This window comes from Anser cygnoides, chromosome 1, assembly GCF_040182565.1.
Source record: "Anser cygnoides isolate HZ-2024a breed goose chromosome 1, Taihu_goose_T2T_genome, whole genome shotgun sequence".
Classification (NCBI taxonomy): domain Eukaryota; kingdom Metazoa; phylum Chordata; class Aves; order Anseriformes; family Anatidae; genus Anser; species Anser cygnoides.
The window spans coordinates 70,130,500-70,143,470 of NC_089873.1; the positions used below are offsets into that span (position 1 = coordinate 70,130,500).

The window sequence follows — 12,971 nt, forward strand, 5'->3', positions numbered from 1 at the left end:
GCGTGTGTCTTTAAGGAGAAATGTAGGGTCCTGTTTCCCAGATTTTGGTCTGAAACAGAACTTTGAACTGCACTCTGGCCTCAAAAGAGCAGGAAAAGACTAGTGGTATAAGTTTTAGAAAGAGGGTTTTTTTTTGTGTGTGTGTAAGTGCTGGATTCAAATGAGTTGTTTGTACCTGGAGGTTTTCCTTCTAAACTCAATTGAAAGGTACTAACCTAACCCAAAGAAAAATGGAGAGTAGGGTTGCACAATGGGATGAGTTTCTCTATTCTTTTGTTTGTTTTATGGAACGAAGCGTGATTATTTAATGTAGAATCCATTTTGTAGAGTTATTAGGCATACTGGTAAGAAAATAGGGATGTGAAAAGATGTGAAAACCAAGGCTGTGGGACAGAGAATGGGAAAGGGCATTGTTTAAAGTTGAGACAAGAAAGAAAGTTATAGGATGCACCCCAACAGTTCTGCAGTGGCAGAATTATGCTAAGTGCATCAGGCTCACTGAAACATGACAAAAAGCTCTTTAAGTTGTGTGACTTTTTACAAAAGGCTGCTTGAAGTATCTGAGGAAGTAGCCAGAAGTAGAGTAATACAATGAGTCTCTTATAACTACCAGCCAGGTTGATTTTGTATGCATTGTGTATTGTAGTTATCATCTACAGGACAGAACGTTAAGCTAAACAGCTTATTGAAAGTGAGGTGGCAACAGTGTCATGAAATAGCATATACAATAATTCTGATATGCACTGCCACTTTTATGAGCCTTGTGCATATCAAGAAATCCAAACGAAACAAAGACATTTTCGTAGTAAAATAATTGAGAATAAGGAAGGCCTGCTAATTTCATCTGGGATTGCTGGTACAAACTCAAGACACAAGCATCCTGATGTCAAAGGGAAAAGTAGCTAATTGTTGACCAGGACATTAATGAATAAGAACATATATATATATATATATATTTGTTTTGTTTTGTTTTCCATACAGCTTTGGAAAACATAAAAGCAGATTTCTAAGGCAAAGGACACAAACTGGTACTCCCAGAAGAAACGTGAAATATTAAAAGTGACTTTTTAATGCTTCAGCTCAGTTTGAGAGGAGATTAGTTTCTAAGGAGAGAACCTGCTAGTCTTAATAAACTGGACTCCTCCTTTGTGTTGTTTTCTGCTGCCACGCTTTATTATTTCTGTGTTCATGGCAAAATTTTGAGAAATAGAAATGATGTTACTGACAAACTGAATTGTTTCTGTTTAAGGACAGACATTTTTTATACGGCATTTATTAAGAACTATGGATTTTTGAACACTTGTTTAGGAAAATTTAAAACAGCACATTAGCACACTTATTAAAATGTGTTTATCTCAGTAGAAACTAGTTTTCAAGAACCTCATACACTTATTAACATATAATTAATTTAGTTGCATGATATAACCAGTATTTTCAAGTTATTCAAATGAAGTCTGGGGAGAAGAAATACTTCCTGAAATAACCCCCACAATATCTAAGCATCTTTTGTTTATAGATAATATCTTCCTATCTCTTCCAATAATAAAGATGCCACAATAAAATTTACATAATAAAAATACATCTTTTTGTTTTGCTTTTCCTGTAAGACAGAAGCAAAGTATGGAGGAAACTCAGTCAATCATCCTAACGATTTAGCAGGCCCATATGAACAGAGGGAGAGTAAATAAAATACCAGTGGGGATTTATCATTGTTGGCTGGGCTTTATCTCTCAAGATATACTCCCTGCCATGAGTCTGGTTAATGCACCTTGCAGCTTGGTCCCTGCATCTAGACTGAATCCTGGTGGATGTCAGCTCTCAGTACCATGGTAGAAGGTAGCTAAATACAAATGCCGACTTTTGAAGGTGTTGTGCTGTACCAGAAAACATTTCAGGTCAATTGAATAAAACAACAGTGTTCATTTTTGGTTAAAAATAAGTAAAGATGTTTTCTTTTGGTTTTCCTGTAAAGTTGTTTGTTTTAAAATGGCTTTCACTGCAGAAGATTTGTTTTGAGGATGCAACATTTTTTTATTAAAGGAGTTATTCCCTAAACCTGTTTGGTTCCTGAAATGGTAATCATCTCAAAAAGTAATTCTGTCTCTGGTAAATGAGAGGTCCAGTAACACGTCTTAGGTAGCATAGACAGTGGGTACAGTTCATGTAAGCACAAGAATGATGGCTTTTATGAATTGCAACTGACTTCATAGGTGACAAATCCAAGAAAACATCTGTCTGATAACCTGCTGGAAACTATTGATAAAATGGGAGGGTGGTTATATGACGTACTGCTTTTTTTTTTTTTTTTATATGATAGGTGTGAATTTAAACTTATTTTGACTATAAACTACAAGTCTTGGCTGACTAAGCTTAATTCCAGTGAGAACAGCTAGCTCTGAGGAAATAAACAAAAAAGACAGTACTTGTTCTCTAGTTCTAACTAGTAGGACCAAAATAAGGGTTAATATTAAATGAGATCTTCAACCATGAGGTAAACAGAAATGAATATGCCTGTGTCATAAGGAACGTCTTAGTTATATTTGTGAAGCCAAAATAGGAGCCTGCTGGAAATGCTAACTCATCTTCTAGTGACTGTCTCACAGTTTTCAGCAGAACAGGTGGCTAAAGCCCACTTGCAAGATGTATCATGAGAGTAATTTATAATGTCTGTGTAGCGTTTATCAGAATATAAATATATGAAAGATAAAACGTGCATACAAAAGATAAAACACAAAGACAGTTAAGTAAGCTGTGCTGCCTAAAAGCTAGCTAAAACATCTTCAAAGAGAAGTATTGTAAGGCAAGCAATTTCAGACAACAACAAACAATTGTCAACTCTGTAAAATAGTTTTAGGTGTTGGCATCTCTCATCCTATTGCATTGACTTTCACAAGTCTAACTAGCAGCTCATTTTTTATGCTAATGTAACTTCAGCGGTTAATTGAGAAAGATGAAGAAAACCAGGTCAGCTGATTGTTCCAGCTGTTTGGGCTGAGAGGTGTCATATGGAAAGGACTTAAATCTATTACAAGAGAGAAAAGTGAAATACATGCATGTGTGATTGTTTGTGTTTTCTGGGGAGAAGGGGTTTTGCTTTCTCTTTTGCTCCCCTCCAATTCTTTAATGTCTTATTCATTCTAGGAAGATGCCAGAAGACATATGGATTTTTTTTTTTTTTAAGTTAAGTTTGACCAGTCATCAGTGCTTAGTACGAGATGGACGATGATGGCTTTGGCTAAATTATGAGCCCTTTTGCTTGAAGCTCTGGCTCCACAGGTGCTCACCATCTGATATCAGCAGAAAAGGAGAAACTTCTTATACTGATCAGTGGCCATTGCTTCTTCCTCCTCTTGGGAAACTCAACTTTTCAGGAAACGCAGGTACAGATGTTGCTCGTGAAATGGTTGTGGAATGTTGACAGGAAAGTCAGGTGCTGTTTTATGTTGATATTTCCTTACTGTTTAAACCTGTGAGCAGGTTTCAGTTGAGTTACTTGCACTTCTTGGCTCAGAAAGTCTGGATAGCAGTCCAGGTGCCACACAGATGGTGAGTTTGATCTTTTAATATGTGCTCTTAAAATCCTGATGGTACTATTAAAGCTATTGTTTGTCTTACCTCAAGAGGACAATAAATTCTTTTTCAGGACTACAAAAAAAAACAAAACAAAAATCAAAAAACAGTAAACTTGAAGTGTTGTTGTGCTATGTGAAGTGTAAGGCTGATTCTAGAGAACAGTGTTCAAAAGTTTTTTTGTTGTTGTTTTGTTTTGTTTTTTTGTTTTTTAAATCTTATTCCTGATGTGTGCATTATTCCCGTCTTTTGCAGAGGGTTCATTTTGTCTTCCGTTACATTATTTGCTGGAATGGCTTTAAGGCTGATAAGAATGCTAATGAAAAGTACGTAGTTGAGATATCTTTCACATATGGGTGAATTTATCATTTGCTCTCTTTCTCAGATGGTTCCACCCTAGTCTCTTGGGGAATATCTGCCTATTCTTGGTAGTCTGAAAATTAGGGAAAAATTGAATTTTTTCCTCTGTGACCAGAAATGTTTTCACGCATATTTCTGTAGCTTGGGAATACGACCAGGTTTGAAGCAATCTTTGGGTGATATCAATTGAACAGTGATCAGGATAGCTTTCTTTTATTTGAACTTGACTGTAGTCGGTAACTGGTCTTCACATTTGACTGCCAGATTACTTACCCCCCTTGACCCCCAATCATGTCTCTGCCATCTGAGAATCTGACTGTTCTAGGCCTTTTTGCTTGAGATGATGTCTTTAATTATATTTGGAAGCTGATAGCTGGTTATTAGCTGAAGTATTAAGTCATTCAGTTTGCTAACTCTGAAACTTTCAGTGGACTCTGAGATATTTCAGTCTTGTTCTGAGAGCTCCTATGTAATTTCATAATTGACTATGCTTCTGCATACTAGTTTAGGATAGAAACGTTAAAGCTGGAATTTCTTTGATTTAAGGGAAGCTATGAGCGTCTGTGAACATTGGAAAATTTCTTCTGATCTCGTGTTTGTTTGTTTGTTTGTTTTACTTAAGATATTGTCAGCAATATTTATGGGGGTTATTAGTTACTATGGGTTTAAGGGCATATCAAATATGCTCAGAGCACAGAATAAATGTGTGTTTGTCATCACCTGAACCTGAAGAACTGGTATGGTAATGGTGAATGAAAGTGCACAAATGAAATTATGCTTTAAAATGCTTCTTGGATCAGAGCTTGAAAACGGGAACTATGCTTAACACTCAACTATGCAGGCATTTCTTCATTATTATGGAGCATAGTCAATATAGCCATCAGAAAGTGTACGTATAGGTATCTGTGAGTCCAGCAGTACAGGATGCAGCATCCCATGAATTGTCATTACTTTTCAAAGAACAAAACTTGTCACTTTTGACAGACAGTCTTCACTTTAGAAAACTCAGAGTGTAGAAAACAGTGTGGAACAGTATCTTTGAAGTGCACGGCTCCAGCTAGTTTTTTTCTTTGTTTGCTCATTCAAACTATAATTCTAAATGATGCCATAATGTAAAATGAAATTATATAGAAAAAATAATGGTAAAAAACATTTGCTGATAATTAAAATAAGCAAACAGATATGATCTGTGATGGAAACCCCAGAACTTCTGAGTTGAGAATTGTCTGATTTAAAGCTTTGTGTTGGCTTCCGCCTAGGAAAGGGGATGGTAAAGAGTCCTAAATGGAACTCTTACCCCCAGGCTTTGTTTATGACTGCATTTAGCTCTGACTTGCACAGAACCATAAATATAAAGCCCATTAAATATGAAGACCTACAACTGGATCCATGAAATCAGTTGCATGCAAAAAGTCAATGGTGCTTAACTGTCAATTTTGATCATGGGATGGAGGCCAATATTTTTTCTTTAAGTATTATATAAGTGCACTTTCAGAAACCTCCCTGTCTGCATTTTGGAACTGAGTAGGGTCCTATTTTAATTTTCAGATGGAGTGGAATTATTTCAGGAGGGCCTCTATTCTGGCTTTTGACTTAGCTCAAGAGGCTGCAGACTCAAGCCAGTGGCATTTCTCTGTATGTCTGTAAAAGAGTAACTTCCAAACATCACATCTGATTGCTTGCAAAACTTTAGGGAAAACTGCAAGCTTTGATAGCCAGAACCTTATTGATTTCACAGAAAAGTGCTAAGAGAAAATAGGAGACACGTGGAGCTTCTGTTCTCTCTCAAGTACAGCTGTAATTTGTCTCATTAAATCAAAGACCTGATTAATGGCCCCACTATAACAAAGGAGAAATGCTGACTGCTTCTCGTAATAGTTTAAAGTGTTGTTATTCCAATTAACTGCCTCCTGGAAAAGTATAGATGGTGGGAGATGGAGGAGAAAATGGGAGATGCTAGGAAGTATGGAACAGTAGTTTGGGGAATGTTAGAATATCCTTCCTAGTAAAGAGAGAGAAAACAGTTCAAATGCCAGCAGGGAATGAAAGAGTGAATATGAGTGTGCAGAGCCAAGGTAAGAGAGAAGTGTTATAGAAAAAAAATGGGTATCACAAAAGGTAGTTTCTCTGGCCCTTGTGGACCAGAGAAATGTGGAGGTTCAGCTTTCAGGAAGAAAGAAATATGGGGGGAGATTCATGTAAGGAGGCTGTAAGGTGCAGAGCATGTTGGTGGTCTGAAATGTGGGAAGTCTCTATAAGATGCACTTGAAGGATGCTGTGCTGGTGATGAGGAGGAGCTGTGCTGCCCTGGGGGGACTCACTGCTGAAATTGGACAGTGCAAGGGAATGGGGAGAAATTCTGCATCTTTGCTGGGGCAGCAGAAGAGACAGCAATGTGGAAGGCAGAGAATCTTTGGGAGGGAAAAAGGAGGCTTTGTAAAAAATCTGATTTGGACTGATGGGAAACTGTGGAGGAGAGACTTGGGAGGAAAGCAAGAAACCTCTATGGCATGTTGCAAGCTCAGCTTACAGAAGCTACAGAGTGTATGACCCTCTCGTTAACTTCATTTCACAATGTTCCCTGCATGCTTTGTGCAGCTTCCAAGTAACACATGACATCAGCAATCTTAATAAAAAACACCTGCTTGGTACTTTTTATGTTCAACTCTGTAAACTTTCTTAGTCCAAAATATCCAGTGCTATCAGTAACAGGAGTATAATTAGTTTTCTCTAAATTTGCTGAACTTTGTTAAATGGGTCCTTTCCTTAAGGAGAGAAATATGAATTTATGCACTTTAGCTCTACGTATTTGAAAATCATCTTTTGGCTGTACAGCATTTTACACTGAAATACACCTAGTCTACCAGGTTCATGGCCTGTGTTTCAAGGATGAATGAATGGCCCCTGTACACCAGGGAAGTATGGGGTGTAAATGGCCGTTGATCTAATGGGAAGAATGTTCAACACACCCCAGAAGATCTCTTTAAACTTCAGGTGGCCTGGAGTCTTTCAAGTCATACAAGAAACTATGTTTATACATCCTTCAGCACAAGGAAGAAGCTGCTGTGAGCCAGAGGTAATTAATATCAGCAGTTGAAGCAACTGGTTCAAGAAAAAATTGCTTAGCTCTCCGCTATTGTGTTCCAAGACAACCAAGGTTGTAATATTCCTGTCTGTTGAATATTAGTTTAGTACCCCTCAATACATAACACAGTATAAGAAGGATCTTTTTTTTTTTTTTTCCCCTGGTTTACTTTGACAAGCTTGTTCCTTTTTTTAATTTTGACCAAAGTTTACAAAGTTCTCAGAAGAAAATAGATGTGCTCTTCTGCAGGGGCCTGTGTATTTTTGAGGAGTCTGAGTTTTCATTATAGAGCCACAGCCAGAAGTCACAGCTCCTTCCTGTGGCTCCCTTCCTTTCCAGTTTAATCTTTTACTAGTAACTAAAGAGAGCTTTCCTCAAGATAGATTCACTGTTTTAAGTGAATGGAGCCATTGGTAGGAGCCTTCTGAACAACTTTTTGCCTTACCACAAAAGATTCATGCATGAGTCTGGTTTCTGAAAATTTGTTTTAGGACAGGGAAGAAGGTCATGACCCTGAGATTTTAATGTTTAAATCAACAGAACATCTTTGTGATCTAGCTAGGACAAATGGAAGGTCATCGGGCAACACTAGTCGTGTTGCTAATTTTCCAGAGTGCATTCTTCTGAACTTGGAAGAAAAAGATTTGCCTGAAGGGATACACAACTATGGGGGCACGTGAACAACTTTTTAACATGAAAGTTCTGTTTATTAAGAGACAGAAATAAAATAAGTGGCTTTCCGTAGAGATTGGTGGTGAGAAGAAGGCCTGAGGCTGACCTCAGTGCACTTCCCAGTAGGGCCTGTGGCACGGCAGAGAAGCCTTGAAATCTGCTGCCAGAGCTCGAGGCCTCAGGTAACACAGCCCTCATGCCATCTTGTGCTGTCAGTGAAGGCCAAGGACCTGTCATGCTGCCTTTGCAGTCATTGTAGGAGCCAAGCTTAACATGTGGGGCTCAGTCTGGAAGTTAAAAGTGGATGAGATGCTGTTTCCCCAGTCTCCCTTGAACTACATGCAGTGTAGAAACAGAAAGAATGTCTCTGTCCTTGAGTGAGGATTTCTAGTTCAAGTCTTTTGGAAAGAAATGGAGTAAACTGATTTTCATTTGCACTTAGTTTGTAATCAATGCTGCCTGCCTTTGCTGCCATCATCCAATCTCCAGTGTCTTTCAGGTTCTGTTGAGCACAGACCATGAGGGCATTATGACACCTAGTACAAAGCAACAAAATTATTATAGATGAACATGTACATATATAAATGCCCCAGACTTTATAATCTACTTTTTCCACTTCCCACACCCCTTCCTTTTTTTCACATTGACACGTGGGTAGCAGTAGTGTAGAACAGAGATGTATATTTTTGTCTGTTCAGGACATGAGAAAGGGCACAGAGTTTTCTGTTTCAGCAGCTGTTCTCAGAAGCCAGCATGCTAACTGTATTTATTTATTAGTGGGTTGTTTTGGATAGGATTTTTTTTTTTTCCCAGAGTAACTTGTTGCAGTTCTGCTGTAATCAGTGGACATGCTTTCACTTTCTTACACCAACAAAGCAATTGGCCCAAGAGAATTTCTTGGATTATTCTCCTTTGACCTTCAGATTCCCCAGGTTAAGTGTTTTGTTTGTTTGTTTGTTTGGTTTCCTACATGGCTCCTCCATTATCATCTAGCTCTGAATGCATCCTCTTGGTATGTGGAATAGCAGAAGTATACATCCCGTGTTTTCTGAGGACGTGGAACGTAACCTTCAGAAATGAATTTGTTGCTCCTCTAATCCAGAAGCTGTTGAAATAATTACATCTGGGTGAAAAATGAAAATATATTACAGTCAAAGAAAAATTGCAGATTCTTTTTACAGCAATCACAGTTTCTAATGCTTCTGTAGTTTTCACTTACATGTATGTGAATTTATTAGTAATCTAATGAAATGTATAAATTTGCCTGTCTGAACTCCTAGGCAGAAGCTATCTGAAAGTTTCCTAAATTGTTCAAATATTCAGACCTAACCTTATTTTTTTTTTTGTGATGCATACATATATATATTGAATTTGTGTATCTTCACTTCTCTAATTTCCAGTAGTTCATCCACCTGAAAACAGCATCTTTCTCTGCAAAGGTTTACTCACAGCAAGAGCAGCTGTGTCTCTTCTGAACAGCAGAAGAAATGTTACGCCTGTGTTAAGAAAGCTCAAGTTGAACCCTGACTCTCCTTCTCCCTTCCTGTTCAAATAGTGACTTCTTGCTTTTTTTTTTTTTTCTTTCCTGTTTACAAGTCATTCTGGTGCACCCCTATTTCCAAATTTCTGTGTTGTTATCAGGAGTAATGGGTCCTTCTGAAAGGGGGGGGGGGGGGGAGAAGTGGGGGGAGGGGGAGTGTGAAACCTTGGCCCTCTTCTTTCCAGCTGTTTAGGCCTTAAGACAAAAATGTCATGTACATTGCAACAAATTTTGAAAGCTAGTAACAGTGAAAAAATGTCATCAGAAGCTGTGCAGAAATACATAGGTGGAAATGACAACTTGAGGGCTGATAGTGTTTTCTGACTCTTCTGGTGCTTTCTTTGTTTGTGGCACCTACTAGCACAGGATGGAGAAAGAGCAGGGGTCAATATACGCACCTCACAGCAGTTGGGGCTGTGCTGTTACCAGACCTATCTGCTTTTAAGACTCCAGAGATAAGGTGGGGAAGAAAAGCATTAACTAGTGTATGAGTATATACTATATGCCACTATATACCCACCTGTAAAATGGATACTTAAATGTGCCAACTTTCAGGAGTGGTATAGTAGCTCCTAAAATTACTCATGAGTCTCGTAGTGATGGTATGTGTCCTGGGATCAAGTCTGCCAGAACAAGAGATCTTCTACTTGCTGTGTGACTTTAGCAAATACAGTTATTTGTGCTCTGCTTCCCCTTCATAACAGGTTTGTTGTGTAAAAACTTTAATTAAAAAAAAAGTCACAAATCTACATAAACATGCTCAAGACAATAGATTCTGAGGCTGTAAACACGTTTGTGACCTTATTAAGATGAAGAAGTTTTTGGAATGAGAAGAGGAAAAGCCTGTGATCTAATGAATACAGTTACAGTAATAACAAAGGAAAACAGAAAAAAATACCATCAACATAATTATTTTGGAAGTCTCACTTCTCTGTCCTACCCACTGCTGTGTCTTTATGACACCCTTTATTTCAGGATAGAATACATGGTTCAGCATAACTCAAATCCAGAAGTGTCATAATGCTGGAAAAAAATTGTATGCAATTAATATGAACAAAACTGCACAAAATGAATTTTGCAATCCAGAGTTGTTATAAAATGGATGTCAATAAAAGCACTTCTGAGTATTATCAAAATGGCTCTTCCTAAAAGGATCACAGGTGTGATGATTATTTGTTCAACCTATTTCTCATCAGTGTGGAAAGATGAATATATATATATGTATATAATGTTCTGTGTTTTTAGTAATTTAGCATTGTTCTTTTCACTAATTAACAAGCAACTTCATACTACTTGTAATGAAGGTAGCATACGTAAGAAAAACTGAAAGAGGAGGAGTTTGGGGCAGCTTGTGTACATCAGCGTTTGTTTAAATTAATAAACCTGCTGTTTTTTCAGCCCAGTTCCCTATTTTCCCTCTTTTCTCCCCAGAGCAAAATTCGTGCTTCCTGACTGCCTGTGGGAAAGGGGTAGATGATGTCATTCTAGTGGCCAGATGGTCAGTTCACAAAATCCACTATCTCAGTCTTAACAGTATCAGAAAAGAAGCTCACTCCTGAGCAGCCTGAGGGACAGCCCCGTGTGGCCAGTGAGGATGGATGCACACTGCTAGAGGCTTTTTCAGAAGCTGACCTGAAACTTCACAGACAACACTTGTTTTATAGAGAGCTGTTCATCTGACAGCTCTAGTCAAGTGGTGGCTTCTCCACTCTTCCCGATATACCAGCAAAAGGGATCTGAATAACCCCAACAGTGTGCACAGCTGATGCAGGGCCATACTCAGCATTGTGATACCACCTAATAATGTACATACATCCCTGCCATCCCTACACTGAATGTTAGATGCAACTTCTATTTGGGGCTGTTCTAGAGATCTAGATTCTGGCGTACACAGGTTTTGTTTTGCCCTAGCCTCTATAAATCTTTTGTGTACATAGTGCAAGAAAAAAAAATTAAATGCAACAAAAATGAAATGGAACAAAATGAAATTTCTTTTAATTGAATCAGAGACACTGGTGGAAAAGTAAAGTAGACATAAATCACTGTGATGCAGTGGGAAGATGTTCTTACTTTTCAAGTCCACGTCATTCTAGCTTTTTTCCTTAGATACTGAATTATGCCTTTAGCTTTGTGTACTTCAGCTCTGTTTCACTGACATCAGCCTTGTGCTGTTGCTGTTATTTTGCAGAGGCATAAAGTTTGGCTCACTGTATTTTCCCAGCCCTGAATTTAGCAAAGGCTTTTCCTCTTTTAAAATTCACTAAAGTGTGCTGGTGTGAAGATGCTTTGGAAAGAACGGCTTCTTCAAATCTTTTTTAGTCTATTGCCAAATTAAATGTCTCTATAAAGGACTTTGCAAGTTTTAATTATGTTTCTACAAAATCACTGAAATAAAGTACTAATTTTGTGCATTTCCACACTTTTTGAAAAGGAAAGAGTGCTTATGGATCAACTGCAGAACTTAACATGTTTGTTTAAAATATTTATATCATAAGATTCCTGCAATCCAAATCCACAGTTAATGAGTGTACAATGTGTCTTCTAGTTTGTTTCTGCTGCTGGTGGCTTGTGACCGAAGTAAAGATTCACTTAAGTTGTAAATGAAATATAGCCCTGAAAGTATAGGTGACAAGGCAGTGCTAGATTTAATTCCCATTGCATGACTCACTTCATTTTCACGTCTCTCTACACTTGATTGTATACACTGATATTTTAAATACGTTACAAATTTAATAAGAGTCATCAAATAGGATACACAGTTTTTAAATTACATCCAGGAAAACATCTGAGACTATAGAGTGGGAATTATTCTTGCATGAAAGATAGTTTCTATACTTTACTAGATTAATTGAATAAACAAAGTAATATTGAAGCTCCTCAGAATTTTATACAGAAGGTCAACTCATGACATTTCCCAGATAGCAAAACAATGCATTGATCTTGAATAGACTTGTATGTTTTAATAACTTCAGTGGATTGCTCCATTGGACTTTTTCCTCTGTAGTTTGAGAGTGCTCAGATGAGATCAAGAGGGGACTACTCGCATCTAAAAAATCATCTGGCAACAGGTTTGGGGGCTAAAAATTCAGTCTTGAAAGTTTTATTTATGCAAGTATGTCTATTACCCTTTAAGAACTATATCTTAGAAAGTATTAGTCTCTTGAAGTGAAGTTGTTAATACAGTTATTGCTTTACCAAGATATAATACCCTGAAGGCATCTGATGCAATGTTGTTTTGCTTCCTATATAGTATATTTTCTGCCTCTGGTCTACAAAATGTACTTTTTTCTTGAAACCAAGCTCCAAGACATTACTTATTGTTTCTCCAGATTCCTTCCATATGGAAGACATGCTAGTGTATGATAAAGGTACAGAAATCATGAGGATTAGTCCAATATTCTTTTGAGATGACTAGCTAATTTCAGATAGTTCAGAAATGGCCTTCTCCACAGTTAATTCTGTATCATGGTTACTTTTCTATTTTTTTATTTTTGTTTTTTAATTTAAGATTTAGACTTAAAAAATAGAGACTGAAGATCTTAAAATCAATCATCAGCATAATGAATATATATAATTTTATTTCTTACTATGCTTGGGATCTGCACAGTTACATTTATGTGTGAGAATACAATTAGAACAAAATCTGTAAATAGAAAATCTAATATTTGACCTTGCTTATGAAACAGATTATCACACTAAGAGAGTTACAGTACACTTACATTTCTTAACAGCTTCCTTAGCTCT

General features: G+C 37.4%; 1 long non-coding RNA gene across 3 annotated transcripts in view; it reads left to right on the top strand.

Annotated features, from left to right (window-relative positions):
* The first annotated feature begins 3,397 nt into the window (after positions 1 to 3,397).
* Positions 3,398 to 12,971, top strand: part of LOC106030880 (uncharacterized) — a 48,209-nt gene continuing 38,635 nt past the window's right edge. For all 3 annotated transcript variants that reach the window (XR_010832367.1, XR_010832368.1, XR_010832369.1), the window contains exon 1: positions 3,398 to 3,546. This is a non-coding gene — a long non-coding RNA (uncharacterized lncRNA). The remainder of the gene's footprint in view (positions 3,547 to 12,971) is intronic.